The following is an 18671-nucleotide window of genomic DNA, read 5'->3' as shown; positions in this document are numbered from 1 at the left end:
AAGAAGGTCCAGAATGAGGAAAAGTCCAAGACCCAGCCGAAGCCCAGAAGAAGGAATGAGCCTTTTTCCTGACTAAGTGCAGATCACTCAAGCTACTTGCTCACCTACCTAGAGGTCAAGTGGTGTAGACTAGCCAGCTAATCAGCCCAAAAGTACTTTACAATGGCAGTACAAGTAAAAAGCTGATGAGTCATTACCCTTCAGAGGCATTCGAGCAAGTTGAAGCTACAGACAGCTAAGCCAAATCGTCTATAAAAAGAGGAAGAAAAATCAGAGATAAGGACACTCAATCAAACAAAAAAATACAAGCACAAATTTTATTCAAACCAGATTTGCTTTCACGAAGCTGTAGTCAGCCCCCAAGCCTTCATCCTTTTTGGGATCAACCTTCACCAGAAAAGCCTTTGTAAAAGCTCTGCTACCCTGTTTAAATCTTGCTATAGTATCGATTTTCTCCTATAAACTCATCTCCCAATCTTCCCTTCTAGCCCTCAAACCCTTTGTAAATCACAAAAAGAGGAAGTTGCAAGACGATCAGCCTTACCCGACCTCCTTTGTTTTAGTTTTTTCAATCATAAATCTAGTAATATGATGTATATTTCCATCTGCATCCAAGTTATTTCTAGCCAATTTATGATTAAAAGACTTCTAAGTTCTAACCATTCGGGCATACAAGATTGATCAATTAAAAGTCCTTGGTCTCAAGGCATAAAAAAGAACTTTATGTGGACTTAACCCATCTACGACAGTCCTTGATAACAAGAAATCCGAAGTTACTTAGGGCGCAAGTAATTAGCCTATTTCTTAGTTTTACTTTTATTATATCATGATTACCACAGAACGCTTGAGTATAGAATTAATTCTAATGGGAAGCCTCAAGGCCTATACCTAAGGCCCGACAAAGGCACCTATCTGAGTTTGTTCTGCTCTGCGGGCGATTAAAGTATAACGGTTGTGATACTTTCGCAACAATGAAACAACCAATATATGTTCGAGTACTTGGTTAGTTCTAGTTAGAAGCCTCAAGACCTACACCTAAGGCCCCACAAAAGCACTTGTCATAATTAACTTAGTCCCTCGGGCATATATAATCAAACAACTGAACATTTGTTTTGCATCTGTCATGCTAAAGATGGCAGTGGCACGCTTGAACACTTGAAGTTAATTTTGATTGCGAGCCTCAAGGCTTACACCTAAGGCCCTACAAAGGCACCTTTCAGAATTAACTATGTCCTTCTAATACGGCTTGCCAATAAGTAGAAGCCCGACATTCGATATCAACCGGCGCCAACCTCTCGGGAAGCTGTGTGCCTGTTGGCCAGGAAACGTCCCCACTAGATATTCCTCCAGACGAACATATAGCATACCTTCTCCTTCAACCCATATTTGACTTGACCTTCCAAACACAGATCTTGTCGATTAAAATCCTACAAATAGAGGGTTTGGCCCTATATCATATATATAACTTGAAAAATAGACCCAAAAACAAATATAAATTGAAAATATAACGCCAAACATCCACATGCACAATATAATTCAAACAATTGAGTGGTCACCAATTAGTTCCAAATCCCCAGTGGTCACCAATTAGTTCCAAATCCCCGCTTTGTATTTCACTATTTCATTCTTCTCATTACGCTTCTTCACGAAAACCCACTTATAGCCCACAGGCTTCACATATGATGGGGTATGAGTTATAGGTCCAAATACTATACGTTTCGCAAATGACTCGAGTTCGACCTGGATTGCTTGTTTCCAGTTTGACCAATATGTTCTATGTCGGCATTAATCAACAAAATGTGGTTCAATGTTATCGCTAAGCATAATGTCAGTAGCTATTGTGTACGCAAATGCATCATAGATTATCATCTCATTTCGATTCCATACCTCATCCAATACTGCATAGTGGACTGAAATGTTGCGATTCCTGAGTGGTTGAGTTGTCTCGTTTAAAACATCACCGTAATCTAAAATAATCTCATGCATTGGAATAGATAAGTGAGTGATGGTCAAATTCAGACTAGGGTCACTAATTTATGCCGGTTTCCTTTTCCGGGGTTGTGAATCCTTTGAACCAAGAGGTCTACCTTCAGGGTCGGAGCAGATGTACCGAGCCGCGTGGAGGGTGCGGCTTCCCCACCTTCAGGGACGGTTCGGCCTTCCCAGACAGTATTACAGCATACTAGGGGTACGTCTATCTTTGCAGGTGCATTTGCAGCAGGTATATGTGAACTTGTCACCTTAACTAGATCAGTAAAAGCATCTGGCCTGCTTTCAGCAATGCTCTGAAGATTTATAATTCGTCGTACCTCAATTTCAGATTGGGCAATGCGGGGATCTAAATGAGAAATAATGGGAGCATACCACGATAATTCACGGCGTTCTCCAGGAACTTTAGCATGCTTATCTCTCCTTAACAACAAGAAGACTGTCTCGTCAAAGTGATAATCCATAAAACTTACGGTAAAGAAATCTCCTGTCAAGGGCTTTAAATAACAAATAATTGATGGCGACTCATAACCGACATAGATTCCCATTTTTCTTTGAAGACCCATTTTGGTACTTAGTGACGACATTATTAGCACATAAACTGCGCACCCAATCACATGTAAATGCGAGACGTCAGGCTTGTATCCAGTAACTAACTGTAACAGTGAATGAGGTTGGATAGCAGTGGGCCTCAGGCGGAGTAACATAGTTACGTGCAATATTGCATAGCCCCAGACAGATACCAGTAGTTTGGTTCGCATAACCAAGGTCCGAGCTATCAATTGAAGGCACTTTATGAAAGCTTTTGCCAAGCCATTTTGGATGTAAACATAGGGTACAAGATGTTTGACTTCAATCCCAACTGACATGCAATAATCATCAAAAGTCTGTGACGTAAACTCTTCAGCAGTATCAAGTCGAATCACTTGATCGAATAATTAAGGTGGTGAGTCCTTCGCTTAATAATTTATGCTAGGAGTTTCGCAAATGCAGCGTTGCGTGTGGACAATAAGCAAACATGTGACCATTGTGTCGATGCATCAACCAACACTATAAAATATCTAAATGTTCTGTATGTTGGTTCGATAGGTCCACAAATATCCCTTTGAATCCTCTGAAGAAACTTATGAAGGTTGTGAATAATCTTTGTAATTGAGGGTTGAGTATTCAACTTCTCCAAAGAACACGTTTTGCATGGCAGGAATCCAATGTAGGGAGGTAAAAGATGCCCATGTGATGATTTAAGGATACGGTACATCATGTCATGTTTGGGATGTCTCATACGGTCATGCCAAAGTAGCAAAGTGCTCTGGAACTCAAGAATAGGGCCAGCCACATGGTTGTTGTGGATGCAAATTTCCGCCTCCTTCTTCTTGGATGAAAATGCACCTGTAAAACAATTAACACCTTAGGTCAAGGCCAAGAGCCTCACGCGCCCACGATGAATGGGAGGGGGGCTTTGGCCAAAGAACCTACGATGCCAAAGTTAGAATTTGAGGGAAAAAGTGTTTAGAGAAATTTGTAGAATTTTGCAAGAGAATTGGAATTAGGCTTTTGGAGAAATGAGGTGGTATTTATAGGGGTGTGGTCGGCCCCCTTTGGAGAAATGGGAACCTTCCACCTATGGTAGTTTTTGAGTGTAATTGCAAGATGTTATACCAAAATAATATCTTGCAATCAATTAGGAAATTAATCAATTAATTTAGGTAATTGATCCTATTTTGAATGAATAATTGAAGGTTACCTTGTGGGGAGGATTTGATAAGGATGGATGAAATAGGTTTTGAATAAATACCTATTTTGATCACTTTTAACCTTGATTGTGCCATAATTGTCCGCTACTTGGGCGTAGAAGTTTTGGTGTGCCTCGAGGGTAATATAGTCATTTTCCACCCAAAAGTACACGTGTCACCTCCATAATTTTCTTGATTACTTTTTACTCCACAAATGCCTCCACACCTGCTAGGCTGCTTGTAGGAAAATGCAGCAGGTGTAGAGATCTCCAGCTTTCATGCAAATTCTCACTTGGACTTGGAATTAGATTCTTCTAGGAAAGGGAAATAAATAGCCTCCAAAGCCTATTTAAGCCTACCTTAAGTAGGGGATTAAATCAACTTCGGAGGGCAATTATTTGTCCCTACAAGAGAGAGAGAAAACTAGAGGATATTTGTCTTCTCTGTACCACACCGATGTAAGAAAAATGTCGGCTAACATAGGCTAGGAGTATGCTTAGCATCGGCTAAAGAGGTGGTGTGGTAGAGGTCATTGCTTATGCTGCTCGGCTTAGCATAGGCCGAGGAAGTGGCGTCGCATGGGCCACGGTTTAGCCTGCCTCGTCTGGGCTACTTCCAAAAATAAGGAAACTGTTTGAGTTTGATTTCTTAACTGCCGTAGATGGAGCAGTCAATGATAGAGCTGCCAAGATTAGAGCTATTAAAGATAAAGTTTCAAATGAGCAAACTGTTGAGTGCAAAGTGGCTGTTGCCCCCTGACCAGTCGTTGCCTAGTTGGTCTTCAAGCATTCAATCTTTTAAGCTATGTGGCCTTCTCGCACTGGAGATCTTACTCAGATGGGTGTCAGGGAATTACTTTGCCATTTTGCACTAAAGAACAATTAGTTTACCTTCTCGCACTGGAAAGCTTACCCATGTGGGTGTCAGGGAATTGGTTTACCCTATCACACTAGAAAACAATTAGTTTGTCATCTCGCACTGGAGAGCAGACCCAGATGGGTGTCGAAGGATTAGTTTACCCTCTCGCATTGGAGAGCAATTAGTTTATCATCTCGCACTGGAGAACAGACCCAGATAGGTGTCAAGGAATTGGTTCACCCTCTTGCACTGGAGAATAATTAGTTTATCCTCTCGCACTGGAGAGCAGACCCAGATGGGTGTCAAGGGATTAGTTTACCCTTTCGCACTGGAGACCAATTAGTTTATCTTTTCGCACATGAGAGCAAACTCATATGGGTGTCGAGGAATTGGTTTACCCTCTTGCACTAGAGAGTAATTAGTTTATCATCTCGCACTAGAAAGTAGACCCAGATGGATGTCGGGGGATTGGTTTACCCTCTCGCACTGGAGAGCATAGAATTCGTTGTCGTGAGTGCAGCTGAGGAAGGCTAGACTGCTGGACAACTGAAATAATCTTCAGCCTACGAGGTCTTGTTTGCCCATCTGCTTGAGACTTCGAACTTCTTGTGGAACCCGTGTAAGGGTGTAAGCGGGAAGGGTATCGAGCTTCTCCCAAACTTTCTTCAAGTATTGTGCCATTGTTAAATGTTTCGTTGTGTGCCATTCTGAGGCTTGGTTGGTGATCAGCTAAGAATCTGGATCGATTGCAAACTTCTTCACCGCTAAGTCTTTCGGTAGCAGAGGCTGTTAATAAAGCCTTGTCTTCTGTTCCATCGTTGGAATTCTTTGAAGTTTGGAGTGCCATGAGCTTAGTTAGCACGATTATGAGCCACATGGCGAGATCGACAGGGCTGGGAGTCGTGGTACACGATCGACACAGTTATGAGCCATGATGATAGATCAAGGGTTACCATAAGCCATGGAGCAGGTAGGCATGGCTATGAGAGCAGCGCTGGGGTAACTTGGGCCAAGTTGTGCATAGCAGGAAGATTTGGACCACTAGGTATGTGATGCTCAGTTACTAGTTATATGGTGCTTCAGCATTGAATCGTCTGGAATGTTGACAATAAAGTATGCCCCCGGTTTTTGGTAGTTGGGCTGGTGTGTCCTTATGGTACTCGTCTGCCCTTAGCATGCCATTAGGCTAAGCTGCTGCGTTTGTCGGAGTAAAAGTAATCTTTGTATTCGACAATCTATGTGGAATAGTCTCGTCTGCTCAATCTTGTCAATGAAAGGTGTCTCACTTATGTTGGTTATGTCTTGTTAAAGCGCCTCGTCAGTAACTTCATTGCGTTGGAAATCGCACAATCATTCAGTTAAGAGCCTCTCAACTTCTTGTTGAATTTTTCTTTAGTGGGGCAGCAGCCGTGACCTGTTGGTCTAGGTTTCTTTTCCATCTGCTCAACTTGTCTATGTTGTAGCTGCGGTGCATGTGGTATGTTCCTAGCAGGCGAGCAAATTCCTCACAAACTACCGGTTGAACTTGAACTGGATTGAGTCACTGTTTCTCTCCGTCTGTCGTGTTGCCTATTCTGATGTAAGGTGGACGATACTTCTTGTGGGCCTAGCCACGAATGAACACTTCACTTGGAAAGTTGCTTATGTTGATTATTGGAATGTGGCCCCAACCATGAATGTATGCTCGTCTATGGGCCTAATAAAAAGTACACGCTCCTGCGCGCACTAAGACAAAAGTATATGCTATCTCGAGTGCCCAGGATGAGCATAAATTGCCAGTACACTTGGATCGTGGCTGGTTAAGGGGCTTCTTGTCGGGACGCTATTAGAGAGGTTCGTCATCTGCCAACACCTTATTTGAGGCACGCTACATCTTTATATGCTGCAAAAGCTAATTCACCAAGGTTGTCTGATGCGCGAGGGCGCTTGTCAACTCTATGATTTGTCGGGACAAGTGTTGTTCGCCATGTGGGATGGATGGGCTTGGATGGTAGGTATCTCCATAGGTGGTAAAAGTATAGTGGACTCCGGGTGCGAGATTTATGTTGGGAAATGTCAAATCTGCAAATAAATTGGGTGAAAATACCTCCCCAGTTCAATCGTTGACCTAGAAATCTAAAGCCAAGATGATTGAACCGGTCGAACAGGTTTGGATTGCTTGGAATGCCACAGAAGTTGGTTGTTCTGTATGCAGCGCATGTGGGTGTTGCTCCTAGCTCAGCTCGAAAGCACGCTGGGCTCACATCGGATCACGACTCGCTTTAGGCTTGGGCCTGTGTGGGCTGGAGAAACTTGGCTTGGCCTTGGGGTGTACTAGGCTCTCACTGGCCTTAGGCCCGTAAGGTGTGGGCTGCTCCAATTCCCGCAGCTGCTTAGGCCTATTGAATCTGAGATGGCTGCCTTATAGCACAAGCTTGGGCCTGCGAGGTGTGGGTTGCTCCAATTGCCACAACTGCTTGGGCCCGTTAAATATAGGTTGGCTGCCTTGTGGCATGGGCTTGGGCTCACCAAGGGTCGTTGTCGTGGTTGCTACCACGGTGGTTGCCACGGTGGTGCCCCGTGGGGATGGTGCCGCTCCACTAGTTGTCGCGTTAAGCTTTATGGATTGCCATGGTCCAAATCCTTGAACGTATGAAGTTTCGCTCGTCATGGTTTTCAAATTTCTTGTCATTGTACTTTTCTTTTATGTTTATTTGAAGAATTTTTATATAAAAATAAATTCTAGGAATAAGAATGTACGAAAAATCTACAAATGAACAAAAAAATGGAAAACCTTGGATGTGAGAGTCTTCTTCGAGCGTGTAAATCAAACTCTCAATGAAAGCACCAATTTGTGGATGCAAATTTCTGCCTCTTTCTTCTTGGACGAAAATGCACCTGCAAAACAATTAACATCTTAGGTCAAGGCCAAGAGCCTCACGCGCTCACGATGAATGGGGGTACTTTGGTTGAAGAAACTCTGATACCAAAGTTATAATTTGAGGGAAAAGTGTTTAGAGAAATTTGGAGAATTTTGCAAGAGAGTTGAAATTAGGTTTTTGGAGAAATGAGGTGGTATTTATAGGGGTGTGATCGACCCCCTTTGGAGAGATGGGAACCAGCCACCTATGGTGGTTTTTGGGTGTAATTGCAAGATATTATGTCAAAATAATATCTTGCAATCAATTAGGAAATTAATTAGAACATTAATTAATTAATTAGGAAATTAATCAATTAATTTAGGTAATTAATCCTATTTTGAATGAATAATTGAAGGTTACCTTGTGGGGAGGATTTGATGAGGATGGATGAAATAGGTTTTGAATCAATACCTATTTTGATCACTTTTAACCTTGATTGTGCCATAATTGTCCGCTGCTTGGGCGTAGAAGTTTTGGTGTGCCTCGAGGGTAATATAGTTCTTTTTCACCCAAAAGTACACGTGTCGCCTCCATAATTTTCTTGATTACTTTTTACTCCACAAATGCGTAGAAGTTCCGGTGTGTCTCAAGGGTAATATTGTCATTTTTCACCTAAAAGTACATGTGTCGCCTCCATAATTTTCTTGATTATTTTTTACTCCACATTTGTGATGTACAACCCACTCGGGATATGTTCCAACTTCTCATGAATATGCTTCTGGCCATACTTGTAAGAAGTGATACAAAGAAATTCAGAACCATTCCGTTCAGTGGTTTCTATATGATATTGATTATCTCAAATATCTCTAAAACTCAGCAACATTTTTCTGGAACGTGGAGAATAGAGGGCCTCTTTAATGGTTAAAACAGTACCATTAGACAACATGATATGGGCCTTTCCATATCCTTCAATCAAGTTGGATGAGCCTGAGAAAGTTGTCAGATGTGCTTTCTTAGGTACAAAGTTAGTAAAATTGTGTCGCTCATGCAATATGGTGTGCGTGGTAGCACTATCAGCCAAACAATTAACTTCCCCACTAGATATACCTAAAAATAAATTGATTGAATTGGTCACATGCATAAATATAATTTTATTCATTCAATTAATCAATTCGAGAAATAATATCCATAAAATAATTATCCATAATTCAAAACAAACCAAAAACAAACAAATTATTCCAAATACTTAGAAAAATTGTCGAAAAATTAAACCAGAAATCTAAAAATTAGGGGATGGGGGGTCCGGCCACTCCTAGTGGTTCCACTAGGGGTAAAAACACCCTAAAAACATGTCTAGAAGAATAAAAATTATCGTCCATAGGAGTTGATGCCTCCTAAAAATCTAATATCTCCATGGATGTAGTAGTATCTTCGGGATGTTCCACATGGGCAAAGTTAGGCTCACGACCGGAATGATCCTTGGCAATAGCCTCGGGGGTAGCTCTGCATACGTGTGACCAATGATCATTTGATCCACAGCGGTAGCATATGTCCATTTCAGTGGAAGTCGATTGAACGGCAGATTTTCCCTTATTCTTGAAGTTTGGGGCCTTGAGGGCAAGGGGTTGGGGCTTCTGGGTCAAATTTGCTCCCTTAAATGGACCTTGGCTCTATTAACCTTAGGCATGTGGTTGGGCTTGCCGCCCATTGTCAAGACCACGATGATTCTTTCGTCGTTTATGGTTGCTATAATTGGTTGCATGGGCTTCAGGCGTAGCGTTCGAGCCAGTGGGTCGAGCTTGATGATTTTTCATCAAAAGCTGGTTCTGCAAGACAAATATTAGTGGCATGGAAGGTCAAATAGGTCTTTTTCAGGAGATCTGATTCAGTTAAGTTCACTTTACATAACTTAAGTAATGATCAGATTCTACAAACTTCAGAGTTGTATTCGTTCACGGACTTAAAGTCTTGGAAGCGTAGATGTTGCCGGTCGTGTCTTGTTTCTGGCAAGTAAATGTCTTTCTGGTGATCGAAACGATCGGCCAGAATAAGTCAGAGGGTGGGTGGGTCTTCCTCAGAAAGGTACTCGGTCTGCAATGCATCATGGATATGTCTTCGAATAAAGATAATTGCAGGAGCTTTCTGAGCTTCATCGACGAGTTTGTCGTCGGTAGGTGACTCGATGGTGGCTCTAATACCCTTTGCAATAAGATGGAGATTCAAGTCTTGAACCCACTTCAGGTAGCTTCTTCCAAATACTTACAAAGCGGTGAAATCAAGCTTGTTCAAGTTCAACATGTACCTAAAATGGAGGGTACAACAAAATGTGGTTAGTCATATGGTAATCTATAGACTTACATCGTAGAACATTCAGGTTATATATATATATGTATTGGTTTAATTTAAGCATGAAAGCTACAGGTTTCATGTGGTAAATTTTGAATGAAAACTTCAAGTTTCAAAGGCACTAAATATGAAACTACAAGTTCAATTTAGTTTTATGAACGATTAGTTCATAAAAGAGAGGTTCCTACAAGAACATAAAATGCAATATACTGATTGAAGTGTAGTGGATTTAAGTTGCTTCGGGAACTCAAGTGTGAGAGCTTTAGGACTACGAAAGGATGTCAACGGTTCAAAGTATGTAAATAAATTATTGAATCGTTAATGTCCAAAAGTGATCTTCAGGTCAATAATTTTGGATTAATTATCAAATTAATGGATTGCATGTCACTTTTAATTAATTCAATAAATTGGGACCAAACAAGGTCGATTGTGGAAGCAAAATAATGACAAATGGGTCATACTAGCTTCAGTTGGTGATAAACCAAGTGATAATTAAATTAGAATTAATTAGCGTAAACCAAAGTACCCCAAAAAAATATTTGGGCATGATTTATAATGCAAGGATGCCAAAAATTGGCATTGGGTCGAAAAAAAATAACACGAGAATAGGCTCTACAGTTCGGCTACTGAATTATTAGGCATCGAGGAAGGCTACAGGCCTCTGGGCCGTGTGGTCTAGTGAGCCTAGCAGCAAAAGTTGCTGGCTTTGGGCCAGAAAACCATGCACGAGTGTAGGCCCAGCGTGTGCTGGCTTACGGGTTGGTGCGGAGAAGCCCAGTAGAAGTTGGGATTTGGGTCTTTGGGTTAAGCCAAGTCAAGCCCAACAGAAAAAGCTACGGGCGAGTGGGCTAACGGCTAGGGCGAAGCCCAATAAGCAATAGGCTGCTGCGGGCAGGCCTGTCATGGGTCAAGGGAAACCCAACAGTTCTGGGCTGCTAGAGATGGGCTAGGGACATGTGGGACAGAGCCAAAAAGGCTGCAGACTTCTCGGTTTGGGCTGGGGGGCTTCAAGCCGGTGTAAGCCTACCAGGTCGAAGGTCTAGGGTGTATGTGCATGAGAAGCAAGGCCCAAAGGGTTGTTACCGTGTGGTCTAAGGTTTCAAAACAACACAATTCCATGATTTGCTCCACGTGGCTGGGTTGCAAGCCAGTTCGATGGTTCGGCAATGCGACTGCAGTGTTGTAGAATCCCAGATTTGTTGTTTTTTTGTTCTTTTTTGACATCTTTAGGGTTTGAAAAAACCCTAAATAGCTTCTAATTTATTTATATGCTTTGACTCATAAATTCCACATAGCACAAATAATTGCGTAATGCATGAAACATGTATATATATACATATATATATATATATATTGACAAATTTATGAATCATATGCAATATATATATATATATATATATATATATATATATATATATATATCGGAGGGAAAATATAAATATAAGGGGTTCATGCATCATGGGGAATGTTTTCATGCTTCATGGACGTTTCAAAAATCTTACTTTATTTTAAGCGTACTTAATTAGTAGAAAACAAATAGAAGCCTTTGAATTTTGTAGAAGATAGCCTCCTCCTACGATCCTTCAGTTTCTTAACTTCTGACAAGAGCGTGCTGATAACGTGTTGTATGCCTATTTGACTAAACTATTCTAAGGGAATAGAAAGGGGGAGGCCGGTGGCAATAAGAGAGAGAAGCGATAAATTTAATTGTGAGGTGTATGTTGTATCACTTCATTGTGCATTTATTTATAGTAGTAGGATATGTTAAATCCTTACCCTTTTAGGATTACAACTGTAATATGATATTAACTACTGAAGGGAGTATTCAAAGATATCCCTACATACACTAGAATTTAGACAATCACATTCCTATTCTAAATATGACTACAACACTATTTGAAATCTTATTATTTTTTTTCTCCAAATGAAAACTTAGTTTGATTAGTATAAATATAATACCAAACTTAACTTAATTAGTCAGCCGAGTTCATTCGTTAGACTTTGTTTGAGAAGTTCACGAGTTCAAATCTCATAAACACAGTGAAAAAAAAAATCTTCCAAACTTAGCTTTATGTGCATGTATTAACCTTAGTCCTACTCTCCTAAGGTCTTCATTTCGAGAACAGATGAGGACTAAATACATATTAGCCACAAGATTATATTGGTTTATATCTAATGGCTTCAAATATTTAACAACTTAATTAATAAAGCAAAATAAGAAAATGGGTTTTTAATAATTCATGGATTTTAAGTTGGTTTTCCTTTATCAAGTTGTGAAATATTTTAAGCATTTAGATCTAAGGAAAACTAATGAAAATGGCTTGAAAACTTTGAGTTTTAACGATAAGGACAAAATAAAGGGTAAAGTGAAAAGTACCAGGATTGACTTTTTAGTGTAAAAATGTGATTTTTCGTCAAAGTGAACAGTACCGCGAGTTTTTCATTAAAACTCCCTTAGATTTAAGCTAATATAATCTTGTGGTCAATATACATTTAGTCCTCACATGCTCTCAAAATAAGAACCTAAAGAGAGGAGGACATGTATTAACCATCGCTACATTGTGTACACATAATTAAATGTATAAAACCAGAAAAAAATCTAAGCAAGTGTTAAATATTAAGTTGATGTACGGCATAATTTTGTTATATGTTAATGTTTCCTTGAGAACAGGACTGGTAATTAGGGCTGGTTTGGTATGGGATATTTAGGGCAGATTTGGTATGGGATATCGAACCGAAAACTGCATATCAAGTCCCAAACCAATTATTTTTCGGATGAAAATCTGACGACCGATCCTAAACCAAAATTTGGATATTCCTGAAGTTTGGGATTCCCAAAATATTTTTAGTATTTCGGGATTTCTCGAAACCGAACTTGAACTCATCCGAACCTGGATTAAAACCCCAATTTAAAATCAGAGACTGTGAGTGAATCGTTCAAGATTGAAGGTCGAGAAAGAGACAGAGTGAAGAGATAGTCAGACCTTCGTCTTCCTCCTGACCCGTACCCCTAATTCGAAACCCTAAGCCCCAATTTGAAACCCTAACCTTAATTTGAAACCCTACACACAGAGAATCGCTGGAGAGAATTAGAGGTGAGGATGAAGTAGTAAGGTGTTGTGGTGGCCGGGGTGGAGAGTGTTGGTCGAAGTCAGATTGTGAGAGGATTGGTGGGTGGGTGGCCTTTGAGCTTTGAATTCGAGAGGAGAGACAGAAAGAGACTGAGACTTTGGCGAAGGTAGAGATGGGAGAGAGTGAGATAGGAGAGACTTTGTCTAAAGAGTTTGAGTCTTTAGACAACACCCATGTGTTTTTCTGCACACTCTACTTATTTTAATATTATATAATAGGCTATTCTTGATATGTTTGCAATTTGCAGTTTGTTTGATAGAAATTTAGACAGCTCTTGATGTGCTTTTCTGTACACTTTGCTTATTTTAATAATATATAATATATATTAAAGTTCGGTTCAGGACATGGGTTTTCTGCACACATCATGTGCTTAAGCACTTTCATACACACTTTTCTACACCATTATAGAAAGGGTTGTGCTATCCACACACCTCATTTTACTTCTCACACACCCCTTGATAATTTATGTCCGTTGATCTTCTTCAATTCATTCGATCTGACGGCCGAAAATCAAAAAGGTGTGAGAGAAGTAAAAGGGGGTGTGTGGATATCACACCCCTATAGATATTTATTAAAGTTCGGTTCGGGACTTGGATACCGAATGGTGTTAAGATGTGAGATCGAATCCCATACCGAATAATTCGGGATCGGTTCAGTTTCAGTACTAAAATTTTTGAGATTTTTGGTTCGGGCTTTTCTCGGTTTGATTTCGGTTCAATTTCGGTATGGTTTGGGATTTTCGGTATTTTTTTCCACCCCTACTGGTACTAACCACTTCTTATGTAGACACCCTCTGGAAAATCATCTGGGATTTTCCCTCTGATGCTGTTGGTGACAGCAACTACTCCTCCCAACTCAACAACCGGCCTGAAGTTGCTCTACATTAATCAACAAAGAAAGTTACAAACTAATTAAATTGAAATTTATACAACATTAATTTGTGAGAAACTAGTTATTGTGTACATCAAACATTCAAATAGGGGTGTTTTAGGCATTTAGAAAATTTTAAATGTGTTAAGTCAAACATAATTAATAATTTGTTGATGTGGAATCTAGTAAATGGGTTTTATTTGAGTAAAAAACTTATGTCGGATTTTATGTGAAGAAAATTAAGTGTAGGAGCTAAAGTTATATTTTCAATATAATATATCTAATATATTCCCTAATGTTATTCGTTCGGTCTTCTTAGCAAGTACATACAAAGCAAACAACCTTGAAACCCTAAATTCACATGATACACGACGTCAGAGCCTCAAGACAAATGCCACGTGATCCATATGATTTTACTAGAGAGGAAAAATAGAGGGGAGATTAAGGGCTGGTTTGGTATTGCTGTGCTTTGAAAAAAAGCTGCTGTGAGAATAAGCGGCTGTGAAATAAATCAGTAGAGTGTTTGGTAAACTTTTTTGTAAAAGTGCTTTTGGAAAAAAAAAAGCAGTCTGATAGTGGGTCTTTTCATTAAAGGAGCACTGTAGCTCCGTGCGCTTTGAAAAAAAACCAGTTTTCCAAAGCTGCAAATAGCAGCTTCAGCTTTTTCCTTTGATTTCAGCTTATTCTCACAGCAGCTTCCAAAATAAGCCCTTTTTTTTTAGTTTACCAAACACTGGGTGCTTTTTTTTTAATCACCTCACTCCCAAACCACCCCTAAGGAAGAAGCTAAAAACAACACCAGTACTCTTAATCAACTGCACACCAATCTTAATAATAATGTTAAGGATTAAGTATAAAGAAAATATCTAGTGATTACTTAATGGACATTAATCTCTGTCATAGCATTAAGGGCGATCACAAGCCAACAAAGCTCCTTGTTTTGCGAGGTCGGAAGGAGAAATGTTTATCGTACGCAGTCTTATCCTTTGCAAAAAGACTTTCTATAACTTAAACCCATAATCTTTGGATCATAAATTAGCAACATTTTCATTGTACCAAGTAAAAAAGATGAAGATTCGTTTGAGCTTAAAAGAATCTTTCCTTGTCTAATGCTTTTCGTTTAGTGTTGCTTATTGGACATTTATCTCTATCATAGCTGGATGAATTAATCGATTAGGGGTAATCCTCGTCGGATTATCTATCCGGATTCCGGGGTCAACCGATCCTATCCTTTCATAATAAATCGTGTGGTGAGGATTAATTTTCATTTTGTTTTTGTTAACGAAGCCCAGCCCCTTCTTTCTGGACTTCTCCTGATCATCTTATCTCTCTCTTTTCTGAATCTTTGTATATTCTACCTGCTTCTTTTCTCCATCATTCTCTCTTTCACAATTTTTCTCGTTGATGATAAACTTGAAATGAAAAGGTTAAAAAAAGTTGGAAATGAATTGATATAATATTTTTTTTAGAAAACTTTAATGAAAAGTTTTCGGTACTATTTACTTTAACGAAAAATTACATTTTTACGTTAAAAAGTCAATACTGATACTATTTACTTTACTTTTTATTTTTTCAAACTCAAAAATTTTAAACTATTTTCATTAGTTTCCTTATTTTCATTCGTAGGGACTGATGCAGCTTCCCGCGAATCCATATTTTCATGACTTCCATGGCCGACTGGTAAACCCCATCTCCGCCATCTGATCTGGTTCTCTTCCTTGTTGTCTTTGTTGGGTACCTTTTAGTTGGGGATTGGAGGAACGAGCTAGGTTTCAGTGTTTTAGAATCGGCTGATTCCAAGGAGCTGTGGAACGGAAGGAGACGGGAAGAGAAAGACGAATGGAACCGTGGAACGGGAGAGAGAATTCTCTGGTGCAAAGTTGAAGAAAAAATTGTAACTTGATTCTGGCCTCATGATCTATTACGAATGGCCAGACATCCCAATCCCTTGATTAGTGGTTAGAAAGCTTTGGAATATGCTGTAGACATAAGCCAACTGGCTGAGAACGGTGGGAAGTCAAAGATGATGTGCCAGTTATACGAAAATTACAAAGATGATGAAGCTCTTAATTATGTAATCTTCAGTAAGACAAACACGGACACTTTGAAAAGTAGACATGTTAAAACTTTGGGCTTCTACTTTATTTTTAATAAAAAATTATTTTTTCAAAAAATACTTGGAAGTGTTTCTAATTATCTTAAAAATACTTTCGAACAACTTTATCTTATTTTTTAGACTTCTGAAAATTAAACCACTTGAGCAGAACTCGCGTATACTCGGGAGCGTGCAGTCCTTGAGAGGGCCACCAGTGGATATAATTCTAAATCTTGAAAAAGAGAAGGTTATTCTCAACAGTTAATTTTTATGATCACAAAATTTATTCGTTGGGCTATATTGAAAGTTACTGTATTACATTGATCTTGGGGTGTTCTAAAATCTAGTGGAGGGATCATTTTTTCAAGATATTACAAGAAACCTTCCACACAAAGGTTTCATTATTATCAAGTATAGCTATGAAATCTAGCTACAGAGACTTTACGTTGGTTACTGTCAGTAGATGTGAAATCACCCAGCTTTAGATTAATCAATCGGAGGTTGTGGTTGCGAGCTTCATCCGGAGAGTTGCAGCGGCAGCACGCTCTTGTTCTAAACAGTGAAGATAGCCGTCCACTAGAAAAATATAGAGATCAAGTATCAGAAATGTTACGAGCACAACCAACGTATGAAATGAATGCCGAGTATCAGTAACAAGCCTGACGAAGCTGTAGAGACTTCTAAATGAAAGACTATTTAAAGAGCCGTATATTGAGCAGGAGTAGACATATCAAGTTACAGAAGTCGGAAACTAGCTCCACTTGAACATGGAGTTACATATACAACAGTCCAGAACTAGTTAAATGATTATAGGTGCTGAAGGAGGCAAGGGAATATGTGCATTCACATGCAGTTTTGAATACGACTATCTCTTGGCGTAAAATAATGAAAGGGAAACGTACGGCGAAAAGTGGAAGAAACTATTAAGCCAAAGTGAAACCTGCTATCATTTAGAGTATGGGCCTCGTTTGGTAGATGATTGAATTGGGATGGATAAACTACTAATTTAAGGGTACGTTGAACGAAGAACTAAAAATTGTGTGCAATTTAGAGTTAGAAGTCGCTCGTAAAGAAACTCGCACCCCCTCCCTCCAACCTACTAAAGGGAGTTACTGTTCACTTTGGGGATTGAATTGCTTATAGCGTAGGGGGCTTTTTAGGGGTGGAATTGCTCCCAACAAGGGCAGCACATGCTGCATTGATGGCTCATGGAAGAAGCTATACAAGTTGTTGTCAAGGCACTTCTACTTATATCATGTAATTGTAAACCTTGATGGATCAATGTTAAAATGCAATATGCAAGATTGATATGTGATTCAATCCTGGTTCTTCACAACAAAAATCAAAACACAACAAACTGAGAAAAATAAACGAAGACAGAGTATTTGTACAAAATCTTGCACGAGGAAAAAACCCTCCAAACAAGAGAGGAAAACCTCAAGGCACACAACCAATTTCACTAAAAAACTTAAGGACTTCGACAAGACTCAATTGATACTTTCTTACACCACAAAAGAAGCTTGATCAAATATTATTGTCTTGTAGAATGCACCATCTTCACCTTCTCTTGGATGAATACCAATTCACGCAAGTTGATGATCTTCCTCACAGGCAAAGCTTACACAATGTTCCATGATGAATGAATGATGTGTTATGCTCTCAGACTATCACCTATATAAATCTAAGAACCTAACAGCCTTTTGTTTCTCCCCCTTGACCTTATAAAACAATCTCACAATTTTGATTAGAGTGCAAAAGGTATCATGTAAAACTCCCAGCGCAACCCTTTATATACTAGGTTAACTCTTTTACCTAATAAACAAATAGATTTACCTTATTTAAACATCTTCCTTATTTAAGACACTATGCAGATTTGTATAGACTTCTAGAATCCCACACCAAATCAATCTTTAATAGGAAAACAAATCATATATGAATGCAAATTATTCTTACCAGAAAAGAGCTTTGCCGTGTAACATTAGTCAATCATGCTCCTCATTTCACGCAAGCTCCACCTTTGCATGTTACAATTAATCCTAAGACTAGGAATAACCAACTTACAGGCTCTTTACATTTGCTAGGCAATAGCCAACTTAATTACACTTTCATATCATCATGCAAAGAAGATAAAAAGAAGAAAGCAAGAAGCTAACCTATTCATTTGGATATGTGCAACGTCAAACAATATACTTATATGCCTCTAGGTTATTCACTACAAACAATTACTTGTCCCTTGTGCAGTATGGAACTTTATTAACACATAAAGGAAATGAATTTAATCCATGAGACACAACTTAGCGGTTGAAATTGGCATGACTATTCTAAGCATAGGCTTAAAAAGCAAAACCAGAGCTACACTTCATAGAAACTCTTACCTGTCTTTGTAACACTTGCAAACTACACATTCATAACATATTTACCACCACTAGCCCATTGAAAGTCATCAGCTTCAAAAATAACATCAACATATTCTTAATGTGATCCTATACATGATTCTGCGAAGTTATATGCGTCGAAAGACAAAACAAATGTTTGTACATTGTAAGGTTTAATTCCAATTAAACAAATATGTGTCTAACGCAAAAGGCATCCAGACTACATGCATTGCATTACAATTATCTCAAGCGCCCTACACCGCCTTAATATATTTCAGACATAATTTTTGTCATATAAATAAAACATCCCATCTGAACAATAACCAAGATTGTGATATTTGGATCAAGAATGCAGATGCTTAGCAAGGTCCTCTTCAATCTCATATTCCCTTTCCATTTTTCCTATATCACACAACAAATTTTTCAAATTTAG

At 39.2% G+C, this 18671-nt stretch overlaps 1 pseudogene; it reads right to left on the bottom strand.

The window, feature by feature from the left end:
* Positions 1-18671, bottom strand: part of LOC126631334 (carotenoid 9,10(9',10')-cleavage dioxygenase-like) — a 44796-nt pseudogene that overhangs the window by 24929 nt on the left and 1196 nt on the right.

The sequence above is a fragment of the Malus sylvestris genome, chromosome 8, assembly GCF_916048215.2.
Source record: "Malus sylvestris chromosome 8, drMalSylv7.2, whole genome shotgun sequence".
Lineage (NCBI taxonomy): Eukaryota > Viridiplantae > Streptophyta > Magnoliopsida > Rosales > Rosaceae > Malus > Malus sylvestris.
This window is presented reverse-complemented; position numbering and strand designations above follow the sequence as displayed.